Source organism: Capsicum annuum, chromosome 5 (genome assembly GCF_002878395.1).
Source record: "Capsicum annuum cultivar UCD-10X-F1 chromosome 5, UCD10Xv1.1, whole genome shotgun sequence".
In the NCBI taxonomy this organism is placed as follows: Eukaryota; Viridiplantae; Streptophyta; class Magnoliopsida; order Solanales; family Solanaceae; genus Capsicum; species Capsicum annuum.
Genome location: NC_061115.1, coordinates 91,824,208 through 91,839,325, shown reverse-complemented (window position 1 = coordinate 91,839,325; position 15,118 = coordinate 91,824,208).

Below are 15,118 nucleotides of genomic sequence, written 5' to 3'. Positions count from 1 at the left end.
TTCTGAAAGAAAAACATAATCTGAATAAAGTTGTGAGCCTTTACACTTAGTTTTCTTAAAAGCTTTTCTGTTATCCTTTTCTTGTTAAGGAAGTTACTAAAAAACTATTTATTTACTTTTACTAGCAGGGAGGTTCTCTTAATCGACATAAACCATGTGAGCTAACATGGAGTCAAACATCTTATTCCCCTATTGGGAAAACCTTACGATAGGGAGAAGTGTCATACTCTTGCCAAGGAGTATAACCTAATCTAAGTGATCACACCTGTCTCGGTCTTCCATATAGAAATGGGAATAATCTGAATCTGTACCTGCATTGGCTATGTAGTCCTGTGGAAGTTAGGGCATGCTAAGCCCACATTTCCTGCTCGGTGCTAAAAACTACTTCCTTTAATCTGTAAGCTCATTTTGTTTGAAATCCACTTTAAAAACTAGCATAAGGGTTATTACAAAACCAATTATGGATTTATCTGATTCAATCTGTGAATAAAACTATCCTGACTTCTGAAATCTGTAATAAATCTGTAAAGTGGATTTTGAATCTTAGCTTAGGATCAAAATGTCAAATCTTTACCGAAAATCTGTAAATAAATTGATTATCTAATACTTAAAGCATGATCTTTCTTGAAATTATAATGTTTAATCTAGTGATAGTAATCCATGCATTAATCTCATGTCAAAACATCATAATAATCATGCTTGGTAATGAAAACTATGATAGTTCATTTCAAAATCAGGAAATTTCAGCAATAGGCATGAAAATATGAAACTAAACATGTAATTCAACTTCTAAATCAGTTGAAATCTTGTAATCTTGCAATTAGCACTAGTGGGTATGAACCTTAATTTAAAATTCATGTATAATTATTCAAAATCACATAAATTTGAAATAAAAACTTGGTTTTAAGCACAAGAATGAAAGAGAATCCTTGTTCATAAACCCCGCATACTTTAGTTGATGAAATTTCTAAAAAACTTGAACTTGAATCTCTATTTGTGCCTTTGAAGATGAACTCTTGATTATCTTGATTTGGGAATCCTCAATTTATAGTTTTCTTGGAGAAACAATGGAGGAAATCAATTTCTTGGAGAGTAACATTTTGAGCTCTAGGATTTTTCTTTGAGAAGAATGGATGAAAATAAGCATAAAGTGCTTAGGATATGCTTAATTTCTTGTTTTGGATAAATTGGGGGCATGGGAATTGACCAAAGTTCCTCTTTTAAAATTTAATCGGAACTGGAAACAAGATAAATTTTCTGAATTTGTATGCCACCGCGACGTGCCACTATCACGGTGGCTCACTGGAATTTGACAACTGGAAACTAGACATTCTATGCGACGCAGAGCTATCGCGGTGCACTACTGAAATGCTATTTTGGACATCATTGTGATGCACCACTATCGCGATGAGCCACTGGAAATTGACAAGTGGGAAATAAGGCTTTACCATGATGCATGCTTATCACGGAGGTCCACTGGAATCGGACAATTGCCATTTTGCAAGTCACCGCAGTGCTATGATTCTCTAGTTAGGATAATGCTTTACTAAAAATGCCATAAATTCTCAACCGAGTATCGAATTTGGGAGAAATTGGTATCGATGGAAAGCTTATTCAATTACACAATGAAGGGTCTAAATTTAGAAAATTCCATAGGTAATAAAAGTTATTCATTTTTGAAGCTAACCTTTGACATTTTAGGAGAAAAATTAAGCTAGTAAAAGTATGGGGTATTACAGTATGTATGTATGTATAACAAATAATGGGTTGCTTGGTTTGATAATTTTCAACTGAAAGAGGAGGGAGTACTGAGATTTAGAATTTTTTTTGATGTTGCCAAAGCTTTGTTTGGTAAGTTGTGGTGGATTTTTTTGAACTAAAAAATCCCTATGGACTAATTACATGTGGAACAAGTATTGGAAGAAAATGAGTCCTTAAATGATGGAATGGAAAAGAGGATCTATGAAATGAAAACCTATGCTTGAAGCTAGAGAAATGTTTGATTAGAATATATAGTGGAAGCCTAAATGTGAACATTCTAGTGTGTGGTATGAAAATTGAACCCAATTAGGTTCCTTTTACTGCTTTTACCTATGAACTTTGTGATAGATTTTCAGTTGGAAAAAGTGAGGCAACTTTTTTCTATTGGTGTTTGGAACAATGCATTGTTTCAACAATACTTTTTAGAAGAACTAAATAATTTCTAGAAGAAGTAAACAATCACATCATGAACAATATAAATTGTAAGGAGGATACAAAAAGCTAGGATAATCCATGGGGGATATTGAATAATTCAGAAAAATTTCTTTAACCTCTGTCTGGGAGTGTATAAGGGAAAATATCAAGCCTAGAATAACTTTAAAAATACTTGGATGAAGGGTGTTCCCTTTAAGGTTTCTTTTTTTTTTTGCTGGAGGCTATGGAAAAAGTGACAACTTATTGGGGAAGCTTTTGTTAGAAAGCGAATGAGTGACAATATTGTCTATTGTTTTTGTGTAGGGGGAGTTCAAGAAACTATTGAACATCTATTTATTGTTGCACTATTTCTAATCATACCTGGAATGAATTTTTTATCTATGAAGGGGTGAATAGTCTTTTTATTCTAGTGAAATGCAATGTATATAAATGGTGGGAAGATAATTGTGGACGAAAATTGAAGCCCTTGTTCAAAGTTATATCTCTTTTTATTTTGTGGTAAATATAAAAGAGGATATTGCTATCTAAAATAGTGGAAGGATGTCACAAGGTAGACTGAGAATGGAGATTAATAGAAACTTACACTATATGGATAGAAGCATCTACCCATGGTTATCTAATATTCCTGCAAATTGGCTTAACTTGGTAAGATTTTTAGAAGCTTACATCCCTAGAATTGGAAATCAAGTAGTTCATTGAAAGTTACCTAACTTGAATTTCATTAAATGTAGTTCTGATGGTACTTTTAAAGGTAACTCAGGATCTTGTTCAGAAGTTCTTTGTGTAAGAGATGATTCTGAAAATTTTATTCATGTAGAAGTATCAAGACAAGGGGATAACTCAAATTTGATGGCAGAAATTATTGCAATAAAGACGAGGCTTGAATTTTGTATTAAACATAATCATCTTTCTTTGACTTTAGAGACTAACTCCTTGGCTGTCAAGACGATGATAGATGAGAATTGAGAAGTTCCTTGGAATCTAATGATAGTAATGATTAACAATATAAAATCACAGATAAATAAAGTGGAGGCAGTGGTGATACATATGTACTGAGAATGCAACAAATTGGAGGTTATTTTAGCTAGCCAATTTTTTTTTATAGTATTTAAGAAAATTATCTATGCATTAGCACAAGATTTACCTGGAGAAGCAAAAGCTTTACCAAACATAAATAAACAACAAGTACCAAATCTTAGATCAAAAGGTTTCAAAATGAAACCTTTGAAATTAGGGAATTATAAATTTAGAAGCAAAGCTGAGAAAGATGCAATCAACAAAGCCATATTTGAGACTTGTGAAATTATGAACTGTTGTGCTATAAGCACCCATGTTTTGAGTATTTTGAGATGATTGAGAAATAAATTGACCTAATGGTCTGAAAGCTTTGAAATCAACTTCATCATATGAGATTATCAATTTGATTATTGGATTCGTGGTGAACCATGAGATTATTCTAAAAGTGGATTTTTATGAGATGTGCGCAGATAATCAAAAGGGAGTAGTACTTAGCACCAAACGGGTAAGTCACTATGATTTCTTTCCCCAAAACTATGCGCCATCGTAGGTTGGGCCTACGGCAGAGTTTATGATAATTATGATTGGGCCTGAGGCCGAGTTTCATTTAGTGATCACTAGACCTAGGTTGTACTCCCTGTCAAGAGTATGAAGCTCCTCTCCAACATGGGGTCTCCTCCTTAGGAGGACAAAACGTTGGACTCTATATAGCTCCCTTGCCCTTTTAAAATTCAAAAGGGACTCTCCACCCTTTCTATGAGTTATTCTCCTAAATGGTGGAATTGCAAAGTTGTTCCCTAATTAAAGTTCTTCCATGAGGTGGGTTATTTCCCTAAATGAAAGTATCTTCCCTTGATATAGGGCTTTTCATAAAGCTTTGAGATAAGTAATTTCCTTGAGCTAGAATACTTTTCCATTTGAGATAGAATGATTTTCCTAAAGCTTGAAATGAGATATTTTCCTAAGGTGAATGAAATGCCTTCAAATATGTTTCCAAGTCATATGATTCTGAATTCCAAGTATATGAGTTCTAAATAATTATGAAATATTAAGCATTGAAGAGGTTTTACCCTCCATGAGACATATGCATAAGTTAAAAGTTTTGTTCAAAGTCCCTTAGCCTTTGGGTATTGAGAATAAGAGAATATTTCTGATTTTAAGGTTAAAGAGCGATGACTCACGAGATTTGTGTTGCATGACTCATTCTACATAATTTATGAGCTTTATATTTTATACTTGTTCAAGCTATTTGAGTTTTCTCATTCTGCATACATGATTTGATTGAAGAAGATTGGTACTATTTTTATACATATGCATTCACCCACACATACTCAGTATATTCCAAACTAGTGATTCATATATATGTCTATGTGCTACATTAACTTATAATGTAGGTTCAGGTGCTCAGTCCCAGCCTCATCCGTGATTCTTCGAGTACCTTGCCTACATTTTCTGCCGTGGTGAGTACTCATGGTTCGAGCACTGATCTTCAGATATTTTCTGTATTTGATAGATTATGTTGTATCTTCAGTTTAATTTGAGTCAGTTGAGGACCTATCCCAACGGCTCTCTAGTTTTTGATTCGTAGAGGTTTCATCAGACTTGTATCATACTTGTGATGTGTTGAGGGTTCGGTATTATGGTTTTGTTGAGTTTTCTCTGTATTGTGGCATATGGATCGAGTATCTTTCCCATATTTCCTTTCATGTGACATGACTATGCGAATCTTGAATTGAGTGTTATTGGTAGAAATCGGCTCTAAGGGTTAGCTTGGGGCTACTTGTAGCCTTAAGCATTGTGTGATGCCCGGGAGACGATTTTAGGTCGTTACAGACTATGTAGCTCTAACCGTCCTAAAAATACCCATGGGTTATATGGGTCCGGCTCCCCCCATCGGAAGGTCCTAGTGAGTGTTAGCTGTATGACCAGAGAAGTCCAAGGAAAGGCTAGGGAAACCATGACTCCATGCAAATCCAAGGTACATATATATCAAGTGTAAACTATGCACACGGTCATGAAAAGCCCCACGTTGGCAAATATGATTTCCAGTATCTGTCCCTCTGGGACCTCTACCTCCTTCCATGGAGAGCTACACAACCCTTTTTATGTCTAACAAAAACACTTACACATAAACCCATCCATTTAACCAATGAGTCATTTATAAAGGCATTAACAACTTAGTATCGTCATACCAATTAGGCTTGCAAGATAATCCATGTAAGATAGAGGAATCCATGACCCCCATCCGCCCGTCTAAGTTAGGGGTATACATGACCCCCATTTGACTCCCAAGCTCCAACTTAAAATCAATCTATGGCCTCCAGCTCTTTTAAACTCATTTATGTTCCATTAACCTTTTATGCAATGCAAGGTTTAAAAAGTGAAGCAATTTATGTATATATCCATGTTTTAAATCAATTTCACTAGTTGGGTTGAGGTTAAAGCCAATTCCAAACCATTGAACCATAAAATTTGGGGAAAACCCATGTTCCCCTTTCCAATTCCCACACCTATGCATTCATTTAGTTCAAAATCATGAGAATAAAGCATAAACAATCAATTCAAAACCATGGGGATTCAATTCATGTAATAACCATTCCAAACCCCTCAACCCATTTTCAAAATGCAATATTAAATCACGTGGATAACAATTAAACATGATTTTGCATAAAATCAATTTAGGGAGGAGATACATGCTTGAAACACAAAAGAATTTGTTATCAATTTAAAGCTTGGAGCTCGGATGATGAATTCTCTATGAAACCTTTGAGTTTTTCTTGCATTTTGAGTTTAAGAGTGAAAGGAAATAATTTGATCTTTAAAAATTGAAGAAAATTAGCTTATTTTATGTTTAAGGGTCGTACTGGGGTGAAAAGACCAAAAACCCCTCACCCCAAGTGAATAAAAAAAATTACATAAAAATTATGCCTTGGCGTGGCACACCAATCTCGCAGAGGTTATCCTCCATGACACGCTAATATCGCGGAGGGTAACTTCCATGACACGACAAAAATATAGAGGCTCACTTCTCAATATTCAAAAATTTCCCCTAACCCTTTTTGAAAATTCTGAAACCTTCCCCAAATACTCTTTTAACGTTCCTAAGAATTATTCAATTGAAAAATCAATAGTTTGAACACAAGAAGGTCAAATAGAAAATAATGGAAGTTTTAAGGGTCTTACATTATCACCCCCTTAGGATCATTCGTCCCCGAGTGATGAGTTAGTACACTTTTAGCATGAGACTATCAAGAATGAACCAAAGTTTAATGAAAAACTTATAAAATGATAAGAGGAGAACGAATCTCATACCTTAAGCACTTTTATCCAATCCGAGGAACAAGAATGGGTATTCAGCCTTTATATTTTCCTCAGATTCCCATGTAGCCTCTTCTAACTTTTGGTTCCTCCAAAGGACCTTCATCGAAGCTACATCCTTGGTCTTAAATCTATGAACTTTCCTATACAATATATCAAAAGGGACTTTCTTGTAAGATAAGGAATCTATAACACTAACATCATCAACAGGCACTATCAGGGAAGGATTACCCATACATTTTTTCCGCATAGACACATGAAACCATGGGATGAATAGAACCTAAACTCACAGGCAAGTCTAACTTATAAGAAACGTTCCCAATTCTCCTAAAAATCTTATATAGACCAACGTAATAAGGATAGAGTTTCTCCTTTTCCTAAATCTCATGGCTCCTTTCATAGGAACACCTTCAAGAACACCCAATTATTCACTTTGAACTCTAACTCTCTTTGCCTCACATTCGTATAAGACTTTTAGTGAATTTGTGTAGTCTTCCCTAATCATTTTCACCTTCTCCATGGATTGGTGAACCAAGTCAGGACCAAATAACCAAGTTTTACTATTATGCCCAAGTGCACACGCAAGTGTACATGGTCTCACCAAGTAATATAGTGGCTTTTTACAAGCCAAGTATCGATCCCTCAGAGACTTGTATTGACAAATATGCAATTATAGTTCACTATTATGATTAACTAAGTTCTATTTAATCGAAAGAGTTTGAAAGTTAGAACTCAGAGTAAACTAAAACAATGCTGAAAAGTAAAGTGCTTGGACAATCAATATGGAGAAACCCAGGGTTAAGTCTTTATAAAAAATCAATACTATGCTATTGAACTTCATTTTTTAGGTTACTTATCTTGGTTATTGATTCATGGGATTGATATTATGACTATGTTCTTCCGAGCCTCTAGTAACTTATCTAACTTAGACCCACAACTACATTGTTGAGCAGGGATATGAGAACTAAGTTAAATGTATTCATATTTTATCCCGTAAGTGTAAAAAATAGGTCGATTAGATATATTACTATCCAAAATGCAAATTATAACTTCATTCTGTTGAAGATTACAATCCTATTCTATTATCCCTACGTACTATTCTCTTGTTCTTCCTTCTTGGATCACAAGATGACTATGGGTGTATTATAAGGGTAGATAATCCTTAAAATAGTGATATAAAGGATAAATAAACAACCAAATATCCTAAATAATCAAATCCATGTCAATTCATAACAAGAATAATCATGTTCTTGTCCTTAACCCCGAAATAGGGTGTTTATGGACATAACCATGATCGGAATGATAGAATACATTTTAAAATCTATAAAAAAACCAATGTAAAGGAATAAAATCTCTAATTAAAGTGTTCTAAATCCTACATAAAAGTTTCAAGGTCTTATACGGTGTGTAATATAATTTTTAAGGGTCCTATTTATAGGAGGACACAAGCTGCAGATTTGAACTTAGGTCCTTGTCGCGCCCCTTATCGCGGTGCCTAGGGTCCGTGGCATGTATTTATCGTGGTTATGCACTATAGTTGGTAATTTAGGATGCCCACAAGGGAGTTTCACGTACCCTAACACATTGCCTAAGATTCGTGGCACGCCAATGACTCCAAAACATCTGTTTTTGGTCAAATCTTGTCACGTGCTTTTGTCCATCCTTTCCAAGCCTTACGGTATTGTTTACACTTTATTTAAAGCTTGTGTATCATACATATATCATACTAATAAACTCACAAAGAATCCTATATCATCAAACACCACGAATTAGAGCTCAAAACAACAGAAAATCCAAGATGGTGAACTAGTAACTTAAGCTAAAAACAAATTTTGTCCTTTTGATCTTTAACTTAGTGTTTTGTCTCTTGGATTGCTTCAATTGAACCTTAAAAACTATAAAAAAGTTGTTCCACACATAATTATACATTCGTACCCTTATTAACTAATTACTCACACTAGAATACATCGAGATCAACTAGAACAACACATAGCTCTAGCTAGTGACACTAGTTTTCTCGTTTAAACTCTAAGTGACCAAATCGATTCCAAATTTGTTTGAAACAAACCTTAAAAATTATAATAAAGTATTTTAACACTTATATTCTCAATTATATCATTAAAAACACATTAAGAACACAAAAAGTCCACAAAAAAAGGCTAAATAAGCCCGAATGACAACACCGAGGTGCATAAATCCACCTCAAATCATCAACCCATACTTAAAGCCTTGTTCATCCTCGAACAACTCTTTACTATAAGCATCATAATTATAGGGGATTCTACACTTCTACAATAAGAAATACACTCAAGCTATCACTATAATGACTACACAGAATGCAAGTTTATACTCAAAGCAAGTTATACATAAATGAAAGCTCAGGAATACTACTCCAAACATTCTAGCCTCAAGAATTGACTCACCAAGTTGACACACTCGTATACATATTTCTCAATAAAAGAGATCATACCAATCACCCAACTATAATAAAAAATGTGTCCTCACCACAAGAGAGTTACCCATGCCTACTCATATAGACACAGTTTATCACAAAATGGGTATAAGAATCAACTTACACTCACTGTCACAAAGAATTCACAAGTTACACAAGATGAACCATAGGATTTCCCTTAGTGTAATAATCCACTAATATTAGAATAATAAAGCTTAGGATCAAATATGTCTTTAAAGGTTGTAATATAGGCTAAGGGTTGGGTAGGAACTATTTTGGCCAGTAATAGTGACTATCTTCCCTAAGCACTTTAATTCATCACATGAACATTGAGATCTTTCTATTAATAACAATTTCCACCCCTTATATCTACCCATATCATTTTTTTGCCCTATCTCATTAAGCTAATTCACATACAATATGGTGGGAGTATTATCTCTATACACATTATTCAATTTTGAACAATCTTCATTCTTTTCATTACCCAACTCCCAACCACCACACATATCAATTTTCAACACCAATAGCTATTTCTTGGGGCTTCACTTTCACCTTTTCTCCTTTTATTTTTCAAAATCCTTTACTTTCTTAAATTTTCACCAAAGCGTTTAGGAGATTTGGATCAAATTAAGGTCGATCAAAGAAGGGAATTACGCTATATACGAGGCTACAAAAAAAGATAAAGGCTCAATGGGGCTTACTAGGATTATGCACATTGGTAGGTCAAAAGGGGTATGAAATAAGTCAATCAAAGAAATGCCTATATCATCTCCTAAACCCACACTCTTTATTTTTCTTTGCACACACCAGGCACGTTCTATACATCACATGCAACAAGTAATACACAAATACCTCTCACACACATGACACGTGCTCAACTCAAGTATAATCCTCACAGACTCTCAACCAAATAATAGCATGAATTCAACATTAAGACAAGAAATACAAGAGTCATAATCATGAGCTTAGGAGTCTTAAAGGTAGTCATTCATAATAACAACATGCTATCACATACAAATCCCACTTGTATCATGCAATCATACATAGCACCAGCAAGGACATGTGACTTACCTAATCACAAAAATTTAAAAATTAGTCCTAAAAAGAAAAAAAGATACTAGGTTCAAGGGGCGCCCCCGTGAAAAAACCCAAAAAGAACAACCTTGGGGTGGGTGAAGTGTGAACCTACTAGATTGAACTAAACAACTAAAAGCTAAAAAGAGAATATATTTTTGTAATTTTTTCAAATTTTGCCAAAAACTAGAAAAACAACTAAGACTCAAGAACTACCGCACCACTTCACCTAAAACAATGGGAATTCCCCCCCCACTTAAAAATCTATGTTGTCCTAAAAGTAAAATTAAAAATAGGGATATAAATACTCCCTGAGGCCACTAGTCCTAGCTAGTAGCATCTTCATACATAACAAGGGTCTGAAGACCCCACACTCAGTCTCTGCCATGCTACTTGACTCAGGTTTTCGGTACTCTTACTTCCCATCAACCCATGAATCAATAAAAACAAAAACTAAAAGACAAAAAATAAAAACTACCTTAACTTAGGTTGCCTCCCAAGCAATGCCTGATTTGGTGTCGCAACACGACCCGTATTAACTTTTTCCTCCATCTTGAAGATATGAATTTCATCCCCAACCTCGCATCCATATTTTTCTTCTCTCATAGGGTAGTGGTACAAACATTATAGAACTGAGTAATGGATGGTGCAAGTAAACCACTCAGCCTTGAAGTGAGGTATGTTTTTGTGTTGCTTGTATGGTGTAAATTTAAGAATATAGGATTCTTGTTCCTTATTTTCACACTCTTTCACTATTTCATATGAATTCAAAGGCATGTCATCATCTAAACATAATGCATAAAAGTGATTTGAATTATACCCAATCAATTCCACTTCAAAATTTACACTATCCACAACATGCTTATTCTTATTCACCTTCTTAATGTCAGTCTCAAGAAAAGGATGACAGTTTAGTGGTTGGAATTCTTGTGTCTAATGTGTTTATTAACTAGTATCTACCTCATTTAGAGAAGATCCCAACCCCTTATTTCCATCAAAATATGGACAAAAAGCCTCTCGATGGGGTCCTCCACAAAATACAAGAATCATCATTAATCGAAAACCATCTATCCTAAAGCTGATATATCAAGAAGTGTGACAAAAAAAGTAAATAAACAAAAAATAAAAAAATACTAAAAAATTAGAACTCAATAGAGCTAAAATAAAAATAAGACAGTTCCCTTATTTACAAGTCCTCGACAACGGCTCCAAAAACTTGTTGCACCCAAGCTCACATGTAAGTGTACTTGGTCTCACCAAGTAATATAGTGTCCTTTTACAAGACAAGTATCGATCCCTAAGACACTTGTGTTGAAAACTATCCAATTTTAGATCACTATTATAATTTACCAAGTGCTATCGTAATCGAAAAAGTTTTAAAGTTAAAACTAAGAGTAAAATAAAACAATGCGGAAAAGTAAAGTTCTTGGAAAATCAATGGGGAAAAACCTCGGGTTAAGGCTTTGAGAACAATCATACTTTTATATTAAACTTCATTGGCTAGTTTACTCATCTTGGTTGTTGATTTACGGGGTTGATATTATGACTATGGTCTTTTGAGCCTCTAGTCACCTATCCGACTTAGACCTACAACTATATCATTGAGTGTAGATGTGATAACTAAGTTAAATGCATTCATATTTCATCATATAAGTAAAAAATTAGGTCGATTTGGTATATTCCTATCCTAAATGCAAATTATAACTTCATTCTGTAGAAGAATACAATCCCGTTCTTGCTTCCGGGATCACAAAATAAATATTGATGTATTCTAAGGGAAGCTAATCCTTAAAATAGTGATAAAAAAGATAAATAAACAATGAAATATAATAAATAATCAAAACCAAGTCAATTCATAACAAGATCAATCATGTTCTTGGTCTTAACCCCCAAAAAAGTGTTTAGCTGCTCATGAATGTAACCATAATTGCAATGATAAAATACATATTAAAATCAATAAACAAACCAAAGAAATAGAAGAAAACCCTAATTTAAGTGTTATCCATCCTCCCTTAAAGTTTCAAGTTCGTCCAAGGTGTGTAACATAATGTTTTAGGGTCCTATTTATAGGAGGACACAAGCTGCCGATTTGAACTTAGGTCTGTGACACACCCCTTATCACGGTGCCTAGGGTATGTGGAACGTCACTATCTCAGTAAAACAATGGAATTGGTATATTAGTATGAGTCAAGGGAGTGTTATGGACCCTAATGCATTGCCTAAGTTCTGCGGCATGCCAATGACTCCAAAACATCTGTTTTTGGTCAAATTTTGTCCCATGCTTTTGTCCAACCTTTCCAAGAATTGTGGTGTAACTTCCACTTGATATAAAGCTTATTTATCATACATATATCATCATAATAAACTGACAAAGCATACTATATCACGAAACACCACGAATTAGAGCTCAAAACAACATAAAATTCAAGACGATGAACTAGTAAATTAAGATAAGAACTAGTTGTCCTTTAGATCTTTAACTTAGTGTTTTGTCTCTTGGATTACTTCAATTGAACCTTAAACACTATAAACAAGTTATTACACACATAATTAAACATTCATACCCTTATTAACTAATTACGCACACTAGAATCCATCGAGATCAACTAGAGCAACACTTAGCTCAAGCTAGTAACACTAGTTTTCTCATCTAAACTCTATAACCAAATTGATTCAAAACACGTTTGAAATACATCTTAAACATTATAATAAAGTAGTTTAACACTTATATTCTCAATTATATTATTAACTACACATTAAGAACAAAAAATGTCCTAAAAACAAGGTTAAATAAGCCTGGATAACAACACTGAGGTGCATAAATCCACGTCAGATCACTCACCAACCTCAAACCATCCAATAGGAGACCTATACCTCCTACCATAAAGATCCTCAAAAGGAGCCATTTGAATGCTCGAATGATAAATATTATTATACACAAACTATATAAGAGGCAAATGGTCAAGCCAACTTCCCTTAAAATCAATCACATAGGCCCTTAGCATATCCTCCATAGCCTAAATAGTACACTACGCTTGTCCCTCTATTTGAGGGTAGAAAACGGTGATAAGGTTTATCTGTGTACGCAAATATTTTTGAAATGAATGACAGAAGTGAGATGAAAAATACATACCTCTATTTGAAATGATAGACACTGGCACACCATGTAACTTCACAATCTACTAAATGAACAGCTTGGTATAATTCTCTCCTGACTAGTTAGTCATCATAGGTAAGAAGTAAGCGGACATAGTCATGTTATCCACAATGACCCAATCAAATAATTTATTTTGAGACCACAGAAGATCCATAATAAAGTCCATATTGATCATCTCCCACTTTCACATGGGAAACTTAATCTCTTGAGACATGCCACCCTACCTCAAGTGCTCAACCTTTACTTGCTGACAAACCATACACTTAGCCATGAAGTTAGCCACATCTCTATTCATATTTCTTCACCAATAGATCTCCTTCAAGTCATGGTATATCTTAGTAGAACCTGGATAAATTATGTATCGGGACTCATGAGCCTCAGTCAAAATCCTCTCTCATAGCCCATCAATATCAGGAACACACAACCTACCTTGGTACCTCAAGATACCATCTCCATCAATCTAAAAGTCCATAACCTTTTGTTGTCCCACCCCATCCTTAATCTACATAATAATCGATAGAAAGCCTATTTCTCCTTCAAATTCAGCACCAAGTGGTGATTTTACCACTTCTTGAACAATAACCTCCCCATCCTCAGAGTCCAAAAGAAGAACTCCCAAGTTAGACAACCTATGAATGTCCTTCACTAATACTCTTTTCTCCTCATCAATATGAGATAATCTCCCCATTGATATCCTACTAAGAGCATCAGCAACAATATTAGCTTTACCTGGTTGGAAGTGAGGACTCATATCATAATTATTTAGCAACTCAAGCCATCACCTTTACCGAAGATTCAACTCCTTCTGATTAAACACATACTACAAGATCTTAGGATCGAAATAAATGTCTCCATGTACCCTATACAAATAATGTAGCCAAATATTCAAAGTAAAAACCACATCCTCCAACTCCAAATCATGAGTCAGATAGTTCCTTTCATAAACCTTAAGTTACCTAGAAGAATAGGCCATAACCTTTGATATACCCCAAAATCGGGCCATGTCATGTGGGCATCTCAAGCTTAACTTGGACTGGAGATCGCCTCGTTAACCCAATAATCACACCCATCCACAAGGGTCAGAAAAACTCCGACCATATACCAAGGTAGTGTAAAAAATAATACAAATAATCACACTTAGACAAAAATGAATATTTCATTAATGGCAATCTTCTAACCAATATACCCAAGTCTAAAGTTATCTGCCATGCCTCTATATAAATCAAAAGTTTATATAAATATATGTCAGGCCATGCCCCCGACAATAGCCAAAATCAAATACAAGTCTATATCACAATCTAAGGACTATGAAATGCATGAATTCCAAAGTATGGAAGCTCACAACTTCAATGTCAATCACACAAACCACTTGAACACCGTCACTGCGCAGGAAGATAAGAAGATGCTACGGCTCCTACGTTGCATGGGGACATAACGTCCAGAGAATATTAACAGTTAGAGTGCTAGCATGTAACTCAAGAATGAGGATAAAATAGCATCATTGTTTAAAGCTAAGTCATTTCATCATGTTCAACCAAATTAACATATGTAATCATTTATGTAGATATATGTATATAGCATGTTCATAATGTACCACAAGGAAATAAGATTTAGCAACATTTTTTATATACTCATTCACATGTCATGTGGTGGAGGACCTCAACCTTTCGCACATATAGATTCAAACAATTCTTATTAGGCAAAGGACTTTAACCTCATGCATTCTAATTAGACTTGGGACTTTAAGCACACATATTCATTGGGCAAGGGACTCTAACCTCATGCCCCTTTTTGATTGGCATGGGACTCTAACCTCATGCATTATTTTTTTCATTAGTCTAGGGACTCCAACCTCAAGCCTTATTAGATAGGGGACTCTAACCCCAAGTGAGCTCATTTGGCGT